The sequence below is a fragment of the Lichenostomus cassidix genome, chromosome 4, assembly GCF_008360975.1.
Source record: "Lichenostomus cassidix isolate B80296 chromosome 4, HeHo_3.0, whole genome shotgun sequence".
NCBI classification, from domain to species: Eukaryota; Metazoa; Chordata; class Aves; order Passeriformes; family Meliphagidae; genus Lichenostomus; species Lichenostomus cassidix.
This window is the reverse complement of record NC_139484.1, coordinates 17,518,298-17,540,022: the sequence shown is the minus strand read 5'-3', so window position 1 is coordinate 17,540,022 and position 21,725 is coordinate 17,518,298. Positions and strand designations below refer to the sequence as shown.

Sequence of the window (21,725 nt, the reverse complement as noted above, 5' to 3'; positions counted from 1 at the left end):
TAGGAGATAAGGGCAATGTGAAAGGTGGTGGTTTATGCCAATTACAATGAACAGTTTTGAACGTACTTGGACAAGGCAAGGTTTTCAGAAGTGGTGGGCTTTGGGTTGAGGGGGAGGTGGGTGGTGCTGTGGAGAAGAAAGGATGTTCTTAATTTGAGCTAGTGAGTGTCACTAAAAATCTTAGCAATACCAGAGCAGATTTCAATCTTCTAGTAAGTTAGCATGGTGAGTTAAAAATGGTGTGTTAACCTTCACTGTTAGCACTTGGGAAAATTGTGGATTGCCTTGCTCTCCTTCTAAAAATAAGCTATTGTAATAGAAAATTAAATGTTCCAGAGGGTGTTTGGAGGTCCTGTTTGGTTTCTGTTGGTTTGCTGTGCTGTTGTATCATTGGTTTTGTTTGCTTTCCTTCTGGTGTGTGTCTTTGTTTGCTTTTACAGTGGAAGTATGGCTTTTGCCCTCTACACTAAAAACACATTTATGATTTTAAGGGGTTATGTACTCACCTAGGAATCTGTTTTTAGGTTTTCTATCTAGTACCTCACTCCTTGTCAGAGAGCCTTCCTAGCTAATACATCTCAGCAGAAGTTGTTTCTTCTTTGAATATCTGCTGTGAATGATCACTAAACACAGACAAAGGTGTTTACCTTCGTAAGAATTTTAGTTCAGGCCAAGTTAAAATCTAAATAGAATGCAAGTATATTAATGAAATACAAAAGGGACAAAGTCATTGTAAGTGGTGTTTATAGTGACAAAAGTGAAGAAAAAATAAAGAATATGCCTACTTCACTTACTGCAAAATCACCTTTGAAAGGTGCTTGTGGTAAGATTCTGGCTCTCGCTGGATCCACTTGGCAAATCCTCATGCCAAGCTATGCGAGGCAGGAAGCTTGGTCTGCCATGCTCTGCCCTCACTTCAGGACAGATGCTTGGCTAGAGCAGGAAAATATGCTCGGAGGGGTTTGTTCAATTTCTCATCCTTTGCTCCAGATTATTGATTCTTTCTCAGCATACGCTTTTGGCTTCTCCCTCCCTTCTCTGTTACTACGTTTTCCTCTCCCTGGAAGGATGACCTGCTTGCCCTGATACACACACACATCCAAGACATGACTGAACTACTGAAACGTGTTTGCCTGCTCTCTTCCCCTCGTGTCTAAGCCATGTGTATAAAGCCTTTCCCTACCTTAAATTTAGAGATTATCATCAAAGGAATTAAAAAACTTCAATACATAAAATGTTTATGGTAGGTGAGGATCATTCATAGCTTCTGATTGTGACCAGGCCCTATGATGGCTCTTAGGCTGGAATGGGGAGGATTGGAGGGAGGGAGGGAGGAACTAACTCTTAATTTGAGGCTACTGCTGTCGTCCATTGATCAATTTGCATGAGGAGCCTCTTCACACCACCATTCTCAAAGTTTTTCACTAACAAATTGATCATAGGCCTGGCTGGTAAAGAGGTGCAACTTTCAGGCTGTTGTTACTTAGCACATTCTCCTTGTGAGCTCTAAAAAAAGGCCTAAAAGCATCCCCCTTCTTCCTTCTTGACTGACATGTACATCTTCATAAAATGAAGGTAGAGAGCTGCTTCAGCAAAGATTGCCCATGCTGAACAAGCTGCTGTGCACTTAACAGGTGTACTTCAGCTTTCTTTGAGAGCTTTGAAGTAGAACAATGGTTGTTCTAAGTTGGACAGCGCTACATCACTGCAGCATGTTAGTACAGCATGAACACCATAGCTGGCATTAGGACAGATTCTAAGCTTATCATGAAAAACTGGCACTGACTGGGTAGCTTCAGGTACTCTGAAAGTAAAGCTAGGGCTCTAGCAAATGTTCCACTACCTGTAGAAGATACCCAACCCTATGTTTTCGGACTGTCACAGCTCAGCTATTCACTGGACAGCTCAGTGTAGGAAAAGCTCTTTGCTTTAAAAGCCTCAGAAGCTGTGCACTTTATATTCTGCCTAAAACCATATGGGAAGGGTGGAAACTCCAGCAAGAAACAACATGTAAAAGTTGGAGTGTCTTGAACTAGCAGTAGTGTTTTGCAATTCTAGCAGATTCTGTGACATACCTGACTGGAAATGCTGGTGAAAAACTGGTTGTTACTGGTCTCACTAAGCTGGAATTGACTCCAGCTTTTCCAAACAGTAAGATATCCTAACAGGCTCTTCAGGCTATCAACACTTCTTGACAGGTCTTTTCTTTACAGTCAATGCAACTCTTCTCTTCCCTTGTTTTCTGTCAATATCCATGGGCACAGCAATGCCAGAAAAGTTTTCCATTTACCATAGACTGGTTAAGAGTGTTTGAAATGCTCTCTCCCTTCTCCTGATACTGTCTCTCTGATGTGGTTTAAATGGGCCTGAAGATTTCTGTATTCCATTGGATCTCACACCATAGGCCAGAGGGAATTCTTGTCCTGGATCATATTTGTAAATATGCTAAGCTATGGACGGATGCTTTTAGGTGCAAGTAAGGCTGTTTTATAGGGATTTTTGGTGGCAGGTGCTTTTTCTGTTCTTTTTCAATACCTGTTAGAAATAGTTGCTTTAATTAGTTTTGCTTTAATTTATAAGTGCAATAGGAAAAGCAAAAAAAAATCATTGCAGTGCTTGAAATGTAAAGGGTTAAATAAAGCATAATCAGTCAATATTGCTTTTTTGCTTTATTTTGTTCTTAGGGCTGTTTGAGAGGAAGAATGCTTTTGAAGCCTTTGTTCAAATTAAAAATTGAAAAAGAGCACAAAATAGGTGAGCTGGGCTAACACTGCAGGAGTTCTTGTTCTTGAAGCATGATCATGTTTCCTTGAAAGGAATTAGAAAATGAATACCTCTTAAGAGACTACGATAAGGCAGAAAAACAAGCAAAATTTGATTATGCACCTGGTGTTGGCTGTAACTGGTAACTTCAGCACCAGAGCAATGGGCAGAACTTCTTGTCCATCATCCAAACAAAGATTATCTTAAAGTCTGCTGGGATGTTTAAGGTTTTGCTTTTCACTGTACTTTCAGCTATTGGTTTATACAAGTGTTGCAAAAGATTTCACCTGGTTTGGGTAGGTCATGCCCTTACTGTGGAAAAAGGAGAGTAGTAAGAAAGAGAACAAAAATAAAGGGGGAGAGTGATAGAGCCTAGAAGAGAAGAATCTCTCTCTCTGTCTTTTAATGGGATGGGACTCTCAGTGAGTCATCTGTAACAGAAAGAGAGGAAAAGCATGACAATTGAGGTCTAAGAGAATGAATGGTGCTCTTTCTTCCTTCCTTCCTTTACTTCCTCTTGCCATTCTGCTTGAGTTTTCCTTCTGACCTTCACTCCAGGTAGAATGCTGGAAAGAGGTGGTGGTAATCAGGATGTGTTTCTACAGTTGTAGGTTCACCAGTTAAGTCTGGCAATGCTTCTATATCCTTTGACTCCAGAATCCATGCTGTCCTCATTCAGTAGCTGTGCTCTATCATCATCTGAAGGTGGATGTATACAGCTTTTTGTTTCAGCTATTTGAACATTTTAGTTTTAGCTACTGTTTTATGAAAATGGGGTGTCATGGAGTCTTATCCCCTGGACACTTTAGAATATAGGCATTTACCTGATAACATCTGTACATTTCCTCTGCGTGCTATTATTACGTAAATAGCAAATACTGTTATTTAATAATGAGCAATATATCCAGCTGTTGGCATAATGAGCATGGAAGCTAGTGAGTGTTTCAAAAATGAACAAAATCCTGCGACCAATTTTGGATAATGATTTTGCCATGGGGGAATCTAGTGAGAGAGACAAAATTCCTCAAGATGTTGTAGCAGCTGGCAAGGTCTCCATGGTTACATTGGCAAGAGATCTGGGAAGCCACCAAGTGTAGTTCATTGCTCAACAATCAAATACCAGAGGAGAATACTCCTTGGTGGATCTGAAGATTACCTTAAAGAGAAGCTTTAATTAAAAAAGAGGAGAGAGAAGAAGAGACAAGGTTTGTTTAGGGAAAAAAAATGTTTAAAATTGAATGCAGCCAGTGACAAAGATGTGTCTGGGACACCTTTAATCACAGGTTGTGGCTGCAATATTTATGGGAGCTGTTGTCTCTGCTTATTTCATGTATTTGTGTGGCCTGACAAGATCAGGGAAATAATCTTGACTGGATGCAAGCAAATTGTCACAGAAAGAGTAGCTATTCAGATAAGATTGTTCTGTCGCACGTCATGGGACATGAAATGTCCCCTACTTCATGCTCGTGGATGGGAAGGTTCCATGAGATTTCAAGACATTGCACTTTTCAAGAAAATTATATTCTGTCTTAAGAATGCCAAGTTTAAGAACACTATTTTTTTAATAAGAAGGAATAAGAAGCTACAGCTGGTTTTAGGTGGGATGTAGATCAAAATCTGCATATAAGATTTTCTTTGCAAGAAGGCTGAGAACAGAAGGAAAATGGCCCCTTTTTAACAGGCATCGTGATTTTATCAGCATTGTGGCCAATATTCAGTATAGTGCAGTGAATTGCCTCTTTTATTTTCTAATGCTTAAACTTATAAAAGTGATTTTGAGCATCACCTGGTTGAGTCTGAGTTTCAGGTAGACCTGTGTGTGTATGCCTATGCATCCATATTAAATACCTGTGTTTTTCACCCTGCAGAATTTCAAGGTCTAAGTCACAATCTGGTGCCTCATGAGAGGAATACTAAAAGATATTTCTCCCAAGAAGATATAAGCAGTGTTTGAAGACAGTCTCACAGTTTGAGCAGCCTGGGATGTTTGTAGCGAAATAGAAAATATTGATTTGCCAAAAATGTTGCTTTGTTTCATTAGTTTATCTACTTGGGCAATGTTTTTGAGGTATAAATGTTTCTGAAATTTAGGGCTGTCAAAATTTAGCCAGATAGTGAATGTCAGACACTAGGATGGACTGGCTTGGGGTTAGGGAGATCCAAACTCTGAGTCAGGACTAACAAGAGACTGAGCTTGGGATGTACCCATCACACATATGATTCTGAAGATTTGGGCAGCTGGCAATTTTAAATATGAGCCTTTTGGTGTCTCTTGTCAGAGTTGATCCACCTTGGACAAATGTGGGCATCCATATACATACAGAGGCATCCACCTGTGGGGCCTGCCTCTGTATGGAGTGCTAGAACATCCAGCTGGGATGAGGGAGCCTGGCAGTCCCCTTCCCCATTATGGGAAGAGCCCTCTTAGCCACTTGGCCCCATCTCTCACACAGCTGCCACAGAGATGGCCTTGGAGCAAAGCTGGGACAGCTCTTAGTTAAGCAAATGGAATGCTTTTTGTAACCACTCCTGTAGCTGTCCCTGGGGAATTGAGATGGCTGTTAGGTGACAGTGGGCTCCTCCATCAGCAGTGAGTCTGCAGTGTTGCTCAGCCTGTGTCCTTTAGAACAGTTTCCTGATCACCAGATTTCTGCTCAAAGGCAGTGATACCTTTTTGCTAGAGATATGCAGATACAGGAATAATACCGTGCTTGTGCTGTGCTTAGAGAAGAATCAAATACCATTCTGGTAGTTAATTAAAAATAAATGATGTTTTGCTTTTGTCAGTGTTTCACCTTTAGAAAAATGCTTAGCCTTTAACCAGGTCACTGGTTTTGACCTCTATAGCAAATGAAGTGTTCCTATGTTGTCTGAGAGATTGAATACATGACCTGCTCCATTGATGTATTGCACCTTCAGATCAAATTCTGGGTGGCTGACTTGTGGAAAAGGCACCCATTGGTGCACTGAGCTTTTCTTGAGGGCTACATGTGCCACACTCATTGTTTTCCTCTCCCTGTCAGCGGGAATGGCAAAGGAGGGGAAGGAACTTAAATGGGAAGAGAGAGGTATTCTGATTTTCATCTCCTTCCCAGTCTGCCATATCCTCCCAATCTCTGTGATCTTTCAGAGCCTGAAAATGGTCCCAGGGATTCCTGAACTCTGGGGAATTAGCCTTTGGACTCAGTGGCAGTAGAGGAACAATAATCGAAGTAATTCCTTGGGAAATGAAATAATTTTTGACGAATCTACTTGTTCATCTTCAAAGGCCCCTGGTTTGAGCTGGTCCAAATCTAAAAGCTTGTGCTTGGCATTAACTGGTGTTGTCAGCTACCAGCTGAGGTTTTTCTCACAGCAGTTAAGGGACTTAAGTTTATTTCTATGAATTCTTCACTTACCTCTGGTACAGACTCAACAGACTGAAGTTAATTATTTTCCTTATTGTGTACTGTCCAGGGATGCAGTGATAAGCATTCATCCTTCACTAAGCATTTTCTGACCTCATCAATAGTCATAACAGGTGTATGTAGAACCAGGACCTTAATCTTTTTGTTACAATCTGGACTTAAGCTGATCTTAGTAGTTTTGGAGTGCCTGGGCAGTGTAAGGAAAAATCTGATTTAGTTATATCCTGTTTTTTTAGCACTGAAGTCACTTAAATACTACTGTCTTTCCCACTCCCCTTGTCCAGGGCTCCTTATGAAGCCCTTTAAAGAGATGTAAGTATTCCCCTTGGTGTGCTCAGTCCACCAAATGTTGCTGACAAGTTTGCTCCCCCAAATTTTGCTGCCTGTCTGCTGCCTACCTAACAGACTACATGTGGGGCAGGCCTTTCCATCTCCAAGCTGATGACTTAGCTCACAGAACTCCTCATCCAGGACTAGTGATTAGAGGCAGCATCACAGAGCAGACTACAAGAGATAACTAAACTCTAATTTTTGCTTGCTGACTTGCTCTTCAGAGCCTCGTTCTGAAAATCATTACAGTGAAATGAAACCTCATATTTATTCTTTCCATGGCTCTGAGGGAATAATAAAAATTCATACAGAAAATTATTAGTCCCATGCAATATTGGGAATGTCTCAGCTGAATGCCAGTCCAAACTTGCTTTTTTTTCCCTCTGTATAGTGGTATCTGAGTCTGCTTGCCAAGATTGCTCAAGCATTTTCATTTAACAACTCCCCTGCTACTTCAGAGTTCTTAACATCAGTGGGTAGTTTTGACCTCTTTTGCTCTCTTTCTGCTGTGTTCTGTGGTTTTTGAGGCCTTACTTGTATGTGTGGAAAGGTCACAATTTAATTGTATGATGCTGGGAAGAATGGCCCTTGCTGCTGGTGTGAGTCTCCCTGGACTCAGTAATGGATCTCATATTGAAGACAGGTTTATTAACAATCCTTTTTCCATTTCTGCTGTCCTGGGTTCCTTCCAGGTCCAGAAACAGAAGTACTGGAATCCTCTGAATGAGGTGATGTGGCTGTGACTATTACCAGTGCTCCTCCCTCAGGAGAGCTTCAGGGCAGATCCATCAGCTCTTCTTTGCACGAGAAGTGGAACTTTCTATACTGCCTGCATGTGTCTGATCATGCTGATAATGAGATTTTCTCTGGAGCTGAGGTGGCCTTTGGATTTGCTTTGGAGAGGGCTGATTCTCTTTTATTTGGCACCACTGTCAAGGGCAATGGCTGAACCCAAGAGGACTGTTTTTAAAGGACTGGCCACTTACTGATCTTGCTCCTCTTGCAGACAAAGACCACCTTGGAGCTGTGTTCTGGCGTGGATTCAGTGACATTTAAGTTACTTGGGCCTTGTGGAAGCCAAAGAGCTCTTTTTTTCTCACTCCACAAGTTTGCAGACAAGTAAGAACTGCAGTCATTCTCTCAGCAGAATTTCTGTTCAGAGAAAAACCAGTCTATTTCTGAAATAAAATGGGGATGGCTGCCACATCCCTAGAGGGTCTTCTTCTGGACCAGTGGAAATTACTCTGTATGTTCTTCATGGAGTGATCAATACAGAGCAGATAGGTTCTGCCGTCAGTATTTAGTATACATTTGCTGGGTAAAGAAAACATTAAACTGGCACTGCTCAGTCTCACTGTCCTCATGGACAAAAGCCAAAAGGTTTTACAAAAGGGAGAAAGAGGATAAGTCTCTTTGGGTGGAATCTAGAAATGTGACAGACAACACTATAGATTGTCCTCCAGTCATATCTTCTGTGTTTTAACAATTCAAGTGGCTAACCTATGCTTTGAATAAAACAGTAAATTCTCATGCTTGGGTTTTTTTTTTTTAGTCTAAAGTTATCAATCATCATCTGTCTGCTTTTCTTTTGTGCTAAAATCACTAATGTGGCAATCATACCTAAGGCAGGACAAACTAAACTAAGTTGGAAAGGCTTGACTCTCTAGATCCTAACTAACAGTAGGGGTTTATGGAACACTGGCTCACTGAATGACATTTTGCAAATGTTTGTTTTGATATTCCCAATTAGAATTAGCATATTATTGGCAGTCATTCCAGTGTAACATTTGGAGCATGACTGCCTAACTTCCCTTTGGTGTTTTGTTGTATATCAGATATGGGAGTTCTGTCAGGAGAAGCAGCAGCTTGAATTGAGAGCCAGCATCTAATGTCTGCTTTTCATTAGCTCATCCCACTAATTTCTCTGGGTGTTATTTCTTTTTCTGATGTCATGTAGATGAGTCCATCTGGCCAAGGTGTAAAGTCAACCTGTAGTCCTACCAGTAGTGCTGATATACAAGGAGATTTTTTTCAGCAAGAAACACAGTTCAGTGCTGTTTTAATAGCTGTTTCTCATGGTTTTAGTTTCAAAATGCTGTCCTGTTTTATCAAAGCATTCTATCCCAGATCTGAGATAAGGTTTGAGGAACTGACATATATTGGGGGGGGGTCATAATTTCAGTGTAGTACTATGTGGTGGACCTAGTTTTCTGTCTTTTTCAGAAATGCTGTGTAGGTCAGGCAGGGAAGAACTCAGGCTATTTGTCTGGCAATTCTGGATGCTGAGCACTCCAGGCCAGACTGTTGCTTTAAACTGACAACAGCCTGTTTGAAGTCACACAGAAGTGCTCACTATGGTTTTTTTGTTTGTTTTGTTTGTTTGTTTTGGTTTTTTGGTGTGGTTCATATTTTCCCTGTTCCTTCTCCTCTATAGGCAACACTCTTCATCCAATATAAGTTACTGTGCTAAGTGGAATCTGGGCCTTCAAACACCCCAGCTTCATTATATTTAAAGTATACACTTTAAAGAGTGTAAAGTGTTTAAAGAAAAAAAAATCATCTTAGACATCTAGATGCCATTGAACAGCTAATTATATTATCTCAATTATTTTTTCATATCAGTCTTCTGCCAGGCATTATCACAGATAATACTGCCAAGTCACCCTTGCCATAGCACTCCAAGCTACTATTTACTTTCTCTCTCATTTCTCAGTAAAACACAAAAACACAGGTTATGCAAGTCTTTTGATACTTGTCTGCTTGTTGATTGATATAATGTCTTTTAAAAGTAAATTAATTTCATTATCTGATATTCAGGAAGTGTGTATTTTTTGAAATATTCAAATCTTGGTTTTTGATGTTTAAAAATAGATTGAATAATAGGGAGGATGGTTAAAGTGTATCAGGGACATAAAGTTCTGGAGGACATGAAGGAGCTCTAAGCAGACCAATAGTGTGTGCACTGTAGGGTCTTTATACATGTTTAGATGGGAAATGAAACTTCTCCCAACAGACTTCTCCATAGGTAGTCTTATCCTACAGAACAGCAGTGCTGTTGAGCTGGGAGAAGCTGAAGAGACAGAGTTGATGAGGTGCCTAGTTTCCAGTTCTGTATTGTGTTCTCCAAATCCTCCTTGCATCAGCAGTCCAGTCTTGTTAGCACTGGATTGTCTGGTCTCTTTGCATGAACTGTGAAAAGAAATTAAGTTACAAGCAATGTAGCTTAAGAACATTCGTCGTTAATATCACTGGCATATGGATGGCTGCACAGTGAACCTCACTGCTGACTCTTGAGTGCTCCAGGGTGATGTACAAGGGTGTCCCATTAGCCTTTGCTGCTGATTTATATCTTTTATTGGAGCTGGTATTAAAACATGTTTATGTAGAACAAGAAAACCGTGCAGTGCACCATTCAGAACAGACTTTGTTGTCTTGCCTGTTTGTTGAATTCATTATTTGGAGTGTCAGTGGATTAAGCCCCAAGCCACAGTGGAAATACACAGAGCAAGAAGAATTAAGAAAAGCAATGCTTTCCAGACCTGGCCTAAGTGAACCACTCCAATTATAGCTCGGTAATGAGTTTATTAAAAAAGACAGATGAGAGCAGTAAGTGGTGAGATGGCAATTGTTTTTCATAACTGACCTTAGCTAAGTGTAATTTGAATAGACATACATAATGTTAACTTGGGGGTTTTAATTTTGGTTAGGGTAATCACAGTGTGAACACTCTACGCTCTCCTATTCAAGATACTAATATATTCCAAATTTTCTTAAGGGCCTTGGACATAAAGTTTAGCTAACAAATGTGCAACAGATGGAGTTGGGAACAATCTAAGAGTAGTCAAAAGAGCTGCTTTGATTGCAATTTATAATAGGCATATAGTTTCAAATTTAAAAATGCATAAGTCTCTGTGACTTCTAATGCTTGTGATTCACAGGCAGTTACCACCAGTTCCCATTAATGGAAAATGATGATGATTTACATAATGCTAATATCTATTCATTATTTAAATCCTTAATTATGTGTGCAGCCATGTGGTGCAGTAAAATAATAAAAGGATAAAAAATTCAGGAAGTAATGGTTCTTTCAAGCAACTTGGAAGTCAGGTGGCCATTACATGAAAAAGAAGGAAGATAAAAATCATATTTGTACCACCTTTTGATGTTTTTTTCAAAAAGGAAGAGCTTCTGTTAATATTGTCTTGAGATTTGGGTACTGGTTCTACCTCTGACTTTTGCAATATAGCTTCAGAACCCAATAATATTTCTCTTATTTGAAATGAAAACTTTTTCAATCCCATATGAAAATTGGTTGCCTCTCAGAAAATCAAATCCTAACTTGTTTTTCCCCTGATAGAACTGCCTTCTTGGAGAGTTCAAAAGTTCACCTGTAGGTTTTCCTTGCCTATGGTTCTTTTTTGCTGCTTCAGATTTCTGAATGAACCTCACAGGCTGCAAGGTACTCTATTGCTAGTCTGTTGTGATATTTTCCATTATGTTTATATAAGGCTGATGCCATAAACACGCACTCACAATTGATTGATTTGCTATTTTCCTGTTAACTGATTCTTCATTAATACAAACCTATGTGGTACTGAATTCTAATCTCAGTTCATATCAATGCTGAATTTTCATATTTGATGGAGCTTGAAAACTGAATTTTCTTCATTCTAGGTGTAATTTTTGATAGTAGAATTCAACTGACCATTTCTGGTTTGTTGTGGGTTGTTTGGGGTTTTCTTTCTTGGGTTGGTTAGTTGGTTGGTTTGGGTTTTTCCTGGAGTGGTGGATCAGTTGATAAGCAAGAATATTTCTGAGATTGAATGCTGGAATATTGGTCTTGCACTAGATAAATACAGGGGTGCTGTTCCAGGAATGAGAACCAGGAGATAAGATATTAAGATTAGAGGGTGAAAAAGAGCTCCCTTAGGCAATGCAAGAGATTGCTTAAGAGTTGCCCATCAATTTTCAACACTTCCATTTGACTTCAAAACATAATAATGGACAAGTCTGTGCTTGTCAAATATTAACGATCAAAATCCTGTCCTCAGACACCAAGCTACTCTTGCAATTAAGTAGATTAATAACTTCCAGCTTGTTAATGGTACACGGAGGGTTCTGCAATTGGTGTTGCCTTTTAAATTCAAGAGTCTGATATGTCACCGATGTCAAATGCCTAATTGCTGTTGGTATTCCTGAAATGGAATCCTTACCTTCTTACCCTGCTGCACGGCTCAGAGAGATTGGCAGGTGCCATTTTTGATGTTCCAGCAGCTGCTTCTACTGGGCTAGTCCAGAGCAGTAGAGGCTGCTGGGTCTGTTTCCTTCCAGTTTGGGGGCAAGGGGAGAGAGGAAAAGTCTTTCACACAGGCACTGCAACAACAGAATTTCTCTTAACTGAACAACTCTCCCTGAGAATGTGCCTGTGCATGGTTTAGCTGTAGTTGAGAGGTTGTTGAATGCTGCAGCAGAGCTGCAAATATTTCAGTCATTGACCTTTTTGTGCCATGATTTTTATGTATTACATATTTTTTGGAGCCCTCCTGGAGTCGCTTGGAGAAATAGGTGCTGTAGGCAACTTCTGTTGGGTTTGATCACATCTTGATAGGAAATTGAAAGCACCAATTCTCAGTAGAAAATAGTCTCAAAGGCTCTAATCTTGCCTGTTAAAAATGGAGCTTTACAGTGACAAAGGGAACAAAGTCTGTCTCACTGCAATAATGCCCCGAAACTGTCCTCTGTGAGGTGAGAAAGAAACCTGAGGCATTATTAGGGAACACTTCTTACAAATGGCTTGGCTGTGGCAAATTTCCAGTGTACTTTGACATAACCCTCAGCTTTATTGTGGTTGCACTGGCCACAAGAAACCTTGACAGCAGATTTGATGACTGATATTTCTGTTTTATTCAGACATTTTATTTTATGCTTGCGCCAATCATCCGTTGAGGAATGGATTAAAATTCAAGCACCATAGGATTGCTTGGACGGAAATAGGAGTTCAATAAATGTCATCTTTCGTGGCACTAAATTGACTGTTTATAGGGCTAGGCCTTTGATTCAACCCTTTATTGAACCTTGGTTTATGCTGATTGAAACCTTTGCTGAGGACGTAGAATAGAGAACATATGTAATGGCTAAAGCTTTCTGATTGCCCGGGGCTATTTATAGAAGTCTCTGTCCTATTTTGAAAAGAGATCTCTGCACCAAGTGCTCTGAAGTCCTGATGTCCTTCATGGAGCCTTGAGCTGCTTTGTGTCACAGAAACAGCCTCTTAATATGTTTAGGTGCTGAAGGCAAAACTTCACAGTAATTCAGGGATCAGAGCCCCAAAACGTCATTACAGAAAAGCTGCTGGCTGAATGCAAGTACCAAAGATGTTGCCTCTTTAAGTATTGATTTCTTTTTCCCTGAGGACTTCAGGGAAGTCTAGCTGTGACTCTCATGTCCAGGACTGACCCGGTTCAAGAGATTGTCCTTGCTTCACACTTAGTCCTCTTAGATCTTTTCTAGCTTCCCTCAGGGTTTCATGTGCACAGTACTTGCTAGGCAGCTGGGAGACATAGTCAGTCCTCCTTCAGTTTGAGGGGGATTTAAATCCCTGGGTTTGCCACTCTGAAAAATGCTTTGATGAACAAACAGTACTGTCTGAAATTTCTTCACCTTCTGTGAAGGAAGTTATATTCTTAACCCAAGCCCATTCAAAATCACTGTATTTTATATTATAGTGGGGAGCCCATCTCAAACATCCTGACAGATCAGTTGATTTGTCCCAGCTTCCCTGCACATTTCTGCGTTCTTTCTTCCCATCTATTCCCTCTGCCACGGTGAACTTTTAGAGGTTGAGACAGAGGATTCTCAGGTTTGCCTTGGGGCATCTTTTGTCTTTCCACTGCAGCAAGCATAAGATGATTTTAAAGGTCATTTCACCAAGATGCTATGGCCTGCATTCTCCTCCAGGCATAAAGATAAGGCATAAACAGTGAAGTCCATTTGCAATGCATTTAGAGGTTGTAGGGCTCTTTATCTTGTGAATGAGGGAAAAAGATGCTAACACTTCTGGCTGTGGATGTCCAAGAGAGGCTTCCTTTTCATAAGAAGATATGGCCTTCCACAGAGTTAAGCCCTGAAGAGGAACTTACCATTTGAGTTTAATTTTTTCACAGCCCTTTGCTGCAGCAGTGGAGAAAATGAGAAAGGATTGGTTAATGGAATCCTTCCCCTAGTCTCAGCTCCTGAGTTGTAGAAAAGAAAAACACATTGAACCTCCATCATATACTGAGGTTAGTATAAGAATATAAGCCTTTCATGAATATCTTGATCCTTTATTTTTCCCCTGAGCTCTAAGGCTGATGCTTTTGAGCCATATAGACCCTGCTGCTTAAGTCCTCTGTGCCTGTGTGGTAAATATGACGTTGCTGCCTTGAGGTAACCAGGCTGCAGCAGTGCATTATCTCTCACAGATGTGTCCCTGGAGGATTGGGCAGTGAGCTGAGGCTTATCTCATCCACTGCTGCCGACTTAACTGGGAGTGCTTTAGCTAGCAGTGGGAGCACTTCTGCATTGCTCTGCTCATCCTTCCATTAACAGAGAGAAATTTGAACTGCTTTCCGTATCCTGTTTCTCTCTGGCCCTTTCAGAGAGTGTTTTGGCACACTGTTTTTTACTCTTTATCCCCACTGATTCTCATTTAGGTGTTTTTAATGAAGCACCTGAAGTTTTATGGAACAAGTCCAGCTCCCAGTGTCCTCCCTTTTCAGGTGACCTCAGCACAAGCTGCTAGCCCTGTGGTGGCCTTCTGCACACCATCCTGCAGAGGTCTGTGCCTTCCCAAGTCCTAAACATTCTGCTGTTAGTCAGGCTCATATTTCTTGCTGAATATATGTACTACTGGGCAGTGCTCCTTTTACTTGTTGGCACAGGGATCATCCAAAATCATGCCCAAAAAACATTTGGCACCCTGATGATCAAAATTTGTCATCTTATTGCTGTTTTCAAAGACAAGCTGCTGTTAGATCAGTTCCCAAGATCTCACACAGTATTCACTGAATAACATAGACAGGGCAGCCAACTTGAGTAACAGAACTGAATGTATGAATATTCCATTCCACTGGCAAATTTGAAACTCCCACCAGGATTAGAGCCTTTTATCAAAGCACCAGGGAAGGGAAACAAATTGCTTGTAGTAAGGAAGCAGAAGTAGGAACCTAAAGCCCAGAAAAATTTCAGGCAGTGTTTTTGCAAACCCTTATTTTTGCAAATATTTTTAGCAAGGGAAATGAGGTTGCCTCCACAAGCTCCTCTTACTGTTCTGGCTGCAAGCTGGGAAACAAAGCCAGTGAGATTCACTGTTGGGTTCTTTCAAATGCTGCTAACACCATTTATCACAGAATATCATCAACAAACCCATCCTCCAATCATTCCTTCCTGTTCATTGTTTACTACTTTCTCAAACAGAAGAGAGTTCAGATCTTGGAGACCAGGCTACAGAATTGCACAGGTGCTACGGTCTGCATAATACAGTTTGTTACTCAATTGTGTCTTGCCCCTTGATATCAGAAAATGTTTTATGAAGGTGGAAGTGACATCACTCCTTGTTAAATTGCTCCCTTCTAAGAAAGGCTGATGCTTGTAAAGCAATGTTGGATTTTTATGCCATTATGTGTAACAAACAGAGGATCCAGGGAGCTTTCCTTTTATGCTAAGTGTAGGAAAAGCATCCTTGTTCCTTCCCCTGATCTGCTGCCGCCAGCCAGCAGGGGATCCTGGGCATCCAAAACTGTGTTTACCTGTGCTGCTTCACCAGGGGAAATGGCACTATTCATCAGCACTTTTATGGTTCCTTAAATATTTTGTTCTGATTGTGTTCATCCAGCTACTTGTAAACAGAATCCAACTAGGAAAATTGTGGTTTTCTAGAAAGTTTGTTCCTGACGTAAAAACTAAGCCTATGGAATAGGCAGATGCTGGTTTAAGAAACAGAGCATAGTGTTTTCTTTGTCACAGTTTCTGAAAAAAAACTTGAAACAGGACTCCCAGTAGTTAGTCTGGACATAAGTGTGAAGATATGCTACATTTGGCAAAAATAGAACATCACTTAAAAACCAAACACGTTAAAATCCGGAGGAAGTGGATCTTTGAATGTAAAGTATTCACATTATTGATGATACATTTAGACATAGCTGTGTCTAGAAAAGTGTCAAGAGCTTCTGTGCTAGCTAATAAAACACAATGAGTAAGTGTTGGGAAACATGGAGAAATGTATTTGCAGGGTGAAAAATGCACTGCAGTGCAATATATATTGGAAGGCTTAAGTCAAGCCACACATAATGCAAGGTTCTTCACGAATTACAATTACCTTAAGATAAACTGTGTTCAATTTCTCTAATAAGACATTCCTTTTAAGTTCCTATTTAGGATTTTATATACGTTCTATGAAAATCAGTGAAAAACTGGAGAAGATGCAGGAAAAAACCACAAAAATGTTGGGCCAAATGCTAGAGAAAACTTCTAGTGGTGAGAATTTTAAAGAGCTCCATCTTTTCAGCTTACAAAAATGAGTTGGGGGTAACCTGTTTTCTGTCAAAGGTCCTTTATGGAAGAAGAAAGTAGGCAATAAGTGGACTCTTTAATCTTACATAATTGATTTCAGTAATGTTTACATCACGTCTTCCCGGCACTATAAGGTAGTAGAATTGAAACTGACTGGAAAATTTCTGATGAGATGGTTTTGAATTGACACCTGGAAGGTACTGGCTTTGAAAATTCTTTTGATGAGAAGTTTTCTCAAGTGCCAAAGAGTGTTTCAAGCTCAAATTAGGGAGTCTTCAGGAATGCCAAAAGAAGTAAGGTAATTGTATGTGGTGTGGAAAGGAAAGTTACATGCTGTCATAGCATATAATTCATGGGAGTTTTCCTACTGCTTTATGAAAGGGACTGCGTCATCAGCTAAGCTACCTGCTGCTCTGGGAGGTAGCTCTTGACCCTTTTCTTTTTTTTCTCTTTCTTCTTTTCTACATTGACTTTCCACTCCACTTTGCTATCATTAACACCTTCTCGCAAAACCAACTTTTCCCAAAATGAAAAGACCCTTTCAATAACACCCATGCTGTCCAGATACAAGACAGAAGATCCCTAAATTCAACAAGGTCCCAGGGTAGGGAGACTGTATCCGGCTTATCTGTAGGGAAAATGCCAAGGTAGCTCTTCATGCTGGTTTGTTGAGTGATTGTAGTTGGAGCAGCTGCATTTCACTGCTTATGATGCAGGCTGTGAGGCCCCCAGGGCAGATGCAGTAATGTGATGTCATGCTCCTCCAGTGAATTTTGCTACCTCACCAGTTGCACTCCACCTGGAACAGCGTTCCATAGAGAAAAATTTCCTATTCAGGTGGCTTCTCCAGCAGTTTGTTTATGCAACAACGTTTCAGCTAACATCTTGCTTCTGCCACGTTTTAAATAAGGTATTTTCCTTGTAAATAAAATATTGATTTATCTAACAAGAAAGGCTTGAGTATATATTGCCATAGAAGCTCTAACAGAGAAAAGAATGTCTGCGAAAACAAAAATAAATAAAAATTACATGGTATTTGTATAAAAGGAAAGGTGTGACATTCTGTGAACAGCAAAGACCATCCTTGGGAGAAGACTGGCAGCAAAACTAGTTATTTAATGTATAAAACAGTGCATGCAAAACAGGACAGATTTGGATCTAAATATCAACTTAATGTCTCATTTCAGGAGGGTTTTGAGCAATAAGGCTTGTCATCTGTAAGCTAACAGCTATCATGGGATGATAATTTTTTATGAGAATTTATGAATTATGAATTTTCCCTTTTGACATTATGAGTTAATACACATTAATCCCGTTCCTTCCTGCAGTAAACAAGGAGTATTTCTTTCTCAGTTTAACTGATGTATTGTAACTTTCTTCCCCATGCAAAGCCTTTATAAAAGGAAATTTTGTTTGTTTGTTAGGGCACCCCAAAATAAAGGAACTCTGTGCTGTGCTTATAGTTTTGTTCTCAAAACCTTATGCATTAAAACACAGTGACTATTTAGTCTGGTGATGCTAAAGTAGCTGTGAAGGGTCCAATTAATCAGCCAAGTAGGGATGAGAGCACAGGATCAGTCTGGAATCACCACAAATTCACCCACAATTCCCAGTAGGATTTGCAGTTTGTTGAAGAACTTTCAGTTCAGGCAGTTTTGCTGCTAGCAGGGGGGAGTTTCCACTTTGTGCAGGTCTGTGTTTTGCCCAGCTGCAATCAATCGTGGCACTCCTCACATTCTGAGAAGCGAAGGAGTAGGGAATAAGGATTTCAACAGAGCTGCAACATTATGGTGAGATATGTGAATTGGTCTGGTTTAAGCCATGTCTGCTGGAATTTTTCAAGGAACTTAGGGGAATTAAATGCCCAATGGCCATTGGAGAGCAGTTAAAATAGGATACCTGAGATCAAGGAGTTTAAAAAAATTTTTTGTTTGAGATTTGTCTTTTCATCAAACACGGCATACCTGTCTGACTTTCTCCTTGTTAATCATCCTGAGGCTTTATTGTCCATAGTGCTGAGCTTGGACTGCTCAGTCCAAGACAGTTGTGTTGGCACTGCAGATAAAAATAAGCATGGTTTTGTCTCCAAAATGGACTCTGTCATGACTGAGTCGAGCATTACAGGAGGCTTTGTTTGATAGCACAGTGACCAGAGCTGCTTATAGTCGGTCTGCATCTTACCAAAAAATTCTGGGAAAATCTTGCCCCCAGCTGCAGCCAAACACACCCCACCCAACCAAACCAACACCACACAAAAGGAATTATATGGGTAAAATGTTTCCGTTTGGTAGCATCTGTAATCCTTGGCGCTTTAAAACTTCACTTCCAAATGCCTTGAGCTCCTTGATGCCCTGAAGTGTTTATATTCCAGGGAAAGGGTTGGCCTAATTTGTAAATGTTACCTTGTATTCTGCATATCATCTAGGAAGCCTCAGTACCTCTTTCAAAGGAGTGTTAATCTGGAATTTTACTGCTTTGTCCAGACTGGCTTTACCACAGAAATGTGCTTCTTTCTTTGCGCCACTTTGAAATATTCACTTTCCCTTGCACTGGATAAGGTGTGTATGAGGAACCGAGTTTAGGGCAATGTAAATGGATTCAGCTCCACTGTCTTGCTGAGTTCCTGCCAGCTTATCTCAAGTAAGAATCCAGCTCTTGGATTGTAGCAAAACCATAAGATATTTTTTTTTTTTTCTTGTTTGTTTATTTTCAATGCAAAACAGTATTGGAAAATAGTCTGAAATTAATACCTTTGAAACATCACAAGTTCTGCATTTTGAACATGCATTAAAATAAACCCATTGTGAGATCACAGGCCAGTTTAAAGAGAGCTTTGCAAATTAATGAAATCTCTGGAGAGCTTTTTTTTTTTTAATTAAACTCCATTTTTACTCACCCACAAAAACAAGGAAGGGATATACCACAAAGCAGATGAGTACCTGGGGTTTAGTTTTAATGGAATCACCCCTGGCATTTTTCCTTCCTTGATTAAGCTTTTTTTGGTTTCTTGTATAATTTTGGAAGAATTTAAAGTTGATTTCTCTTGGGATTATTTTGTTTTGGCTTTTTTTCCTTGGGTGCATATCTTAAAAACATGATAGTAAATTTTCTTTATGTCTTAGCAATACCCAGTTGCTTCAGCCCTTTCTTTTATTCCTGTCTTGCTGTGGAAAGTGGTTTTGGTTGCTTGCAGGTATTCTTACTTATGAACGTCCAAACCAATCTCCTATCAAAGCTCATATCTAGTCTTTAAAGAAGTAGTCTTTGGAATTTCAGTGTTATTATGGGAGTAAAAAAGAGAAAAACCACAGTCTAATGAAACTATTTCAAAGAATTTTGAAAAAACAGTGCAGTGGGGATCTTTGTGCTTCTCTAGCAGTTTTCTTTCATCTTCTGTATCAGCCTCATTTCCAGAGCTGATAATTGATTACAGTTTCCATTTCTTAAATAGCCTTAAGAAAACACACTGGTATGCCTGTGCCTCATTACAGGATTCACATCAGGGCCTGGGTGACCTTGTCAGTTTTATCTGTGTTACGGAGACACTCTGAACTGCCAGGGAGATGAAAGCTGCCCAATAGAGAAGGATGATTCCTGGAGGGAATGCTTCCATGAGATGCTTTGGCATCTCTGAACAGGAGTGGCCTCCTGGAAGGTCTGAAGCTGTACTTGTGGCTAACACATCTGTCTGTGTGACTTTGGCCAAGAGATTTAGGGAAATGTGCACCACTGAATGCCTTGGTGTAGATCCAATGACTGACTGGGCTTATTTCTTTCCATGGCAGGTCAGGATGTCTCTTAAGTGTATGTTCTGTTCTGCATCACCCTATAAATCAGGAAATATTGTACCAATTTATCAACCTTTTACGTTAAATAGATTTAAAAGTGATTCTGCAGTACTGCTGTGGTGATCAACATGTACGACAGAGGGCTGCATTCCAGTTGCATTTCAAACCATTCTTGGAAAAGAAGGTGGAAGGGACCAGTACAAATCTAAAGCCATCAGGCCCTGGTATGTGGATTAAAATCTACATCTCTGGAAATGAGATCTAGAGACTTACACAGCACTGAGGTATTTTGCAAAGCCTGGGTACTGTTCATACTATCAGCAAGGCAGACTTTCTCTGAGGGTAATCTCGAGTGGGGTGGAGCAACAATGAAAGGTACGACGTGACAGTTACACTAGAAGGATATTTAGAAGTCTCTGCTTTAAAATAATATTGGGACTATATCTGCTTTAGTGCTGTAGAGTGCTCGGGTTCTCTGGTGATGTGCGGCTTGAGAAGATAAATAGTGCTTTAAAGCTCAGATCACACAGGTCTTGCAGCATTAGAAATGGCTATGCATCCTGAGTAATAATGTCCTAAAGGGAGGCAAGATGTTTAACTTCTTTCTCTGTTATCTGTATTTATATTCCTGATTGGAACAGGATAAATGTTAAGAACAAAGATAGTGACAATGTCCATATTGCAGTGAGCAATTACTGAAATAATTAAATATAGTCTATGTAGCTTTTAAGAGGGAGGATTTTTTTTTTTCTCTTAAATGTCATGTTTTCCTGCCTTCTCTTCTAGGACGTCTTTTCTTGGACTCACCTTTTGTAACCTCCAATAGCATCACAGCCCTAAGATGCACAGAATCATCTGTCACCACTATCCCAAGCTGACCTGCATATGACCAGGGCTGCACATTCCCAAGGGACATAGTTCCTTAGGCTGAGGCATAGCTGAGGAATACACTCTGCACAGGTAGCTAGGTGTGTAGCTGGAGTGCAAGCTGCAGGTTATACTCAGCATATCAGGAAGTGGCTGGAGCCCATGGGAAGCAGCCATGACCTGTCATTGACCCTTTTAACAGAGTAAGGAAACCAGTCTGGCTGCTTTTTCTCTCCCTCTCCCTGAGGACTGCAGGGAGTCAGGCAGGGCACCCATCAGGTCACTGGAGCCTCCTGCAGTGAAGGGGCCTTGGTCCCAGCAGTGACAGTCTCTGGTGGTGGGAGTGTGACTGCCAGAGTGCATTCTGAATGCTTAGACAGGAAAGTTCCCTGAACAGGCAGGTTTTGGTACAGCAGGTGTGGAAGCAGTTTGTTTTAGACTGTGACAAAATGGATCTGAAGTGACCACAGGGTAGTTATACCTCCTTGAACTTCTAATAAAGCACACTTCTTGTGTTCAGAATTCACAGCTTTTTAAAACAAAAGAAGCTTGAGTTTTCAAAGGTTAGTACTTACTTAATATGTTTATGGCTTTCCATCCAGTCCCACATTCTCTCCTTTTCTGTCACCATTTTTGAACACAAAAGTGAATTGCTGAATTATATTCTGCTTCTGCACAGTGAGAGAAAGGGAAATCAGCAGTTATACATTTAGGGCTAGTGGATGCTGCCTGTACGTGTGTTATTTCTTTGCTGGTGGACAATTATCTTTATTCCACAAGACTGCTCTCCAGCTGTGAGGCACAATCCAAGCAGGGACAATGGAGTGTGATCCTTTATGGTGCTTTAGCTGTTTGTTTCCTTTCCGATAGCGTGCTGTTTTCAATGAAGAATTCTGTATTCATGCAGACCTGGTTTTAACACTACACCAAAGCTGCATGGTCTCAAAGCTCCTTTCTTCATAAGCCAACTTAATAACTATTTTGATTGTTGACAATTACACATTGTATATCTGGAACACAT

The 21,725-nt window shown here is 40.4% G+C and overlaps 1 long non-coding RNA gene across 4 annotated transcripts in view; it reads left to right on the top strand.

The window, feature by feature from the left end:
• Positions 1 to 21,725, top strand: part of LOC146437955 (uncharacterized) — a 319,641-nt gene that overhangs the window by 78,883 nt on the left and 219,033 nt on the right. Inside the window, exon 1 of one of the 4 annotated variants that reach the window (XR_014852001.1) lies at positions 13,686 to 13,780. The exons of the other annotated variants lie outside the window; for them this stretch is intronic. This is a non-coding gene — a long non-coding RNA (uncharacterized LOC146437955). Of the gene's footprint in view, positions 1 to 13,685; positions 13,781 to 21,725 lie in introns of those variants that run through there. 4 annotated transcript variants of the gene reach the window in all.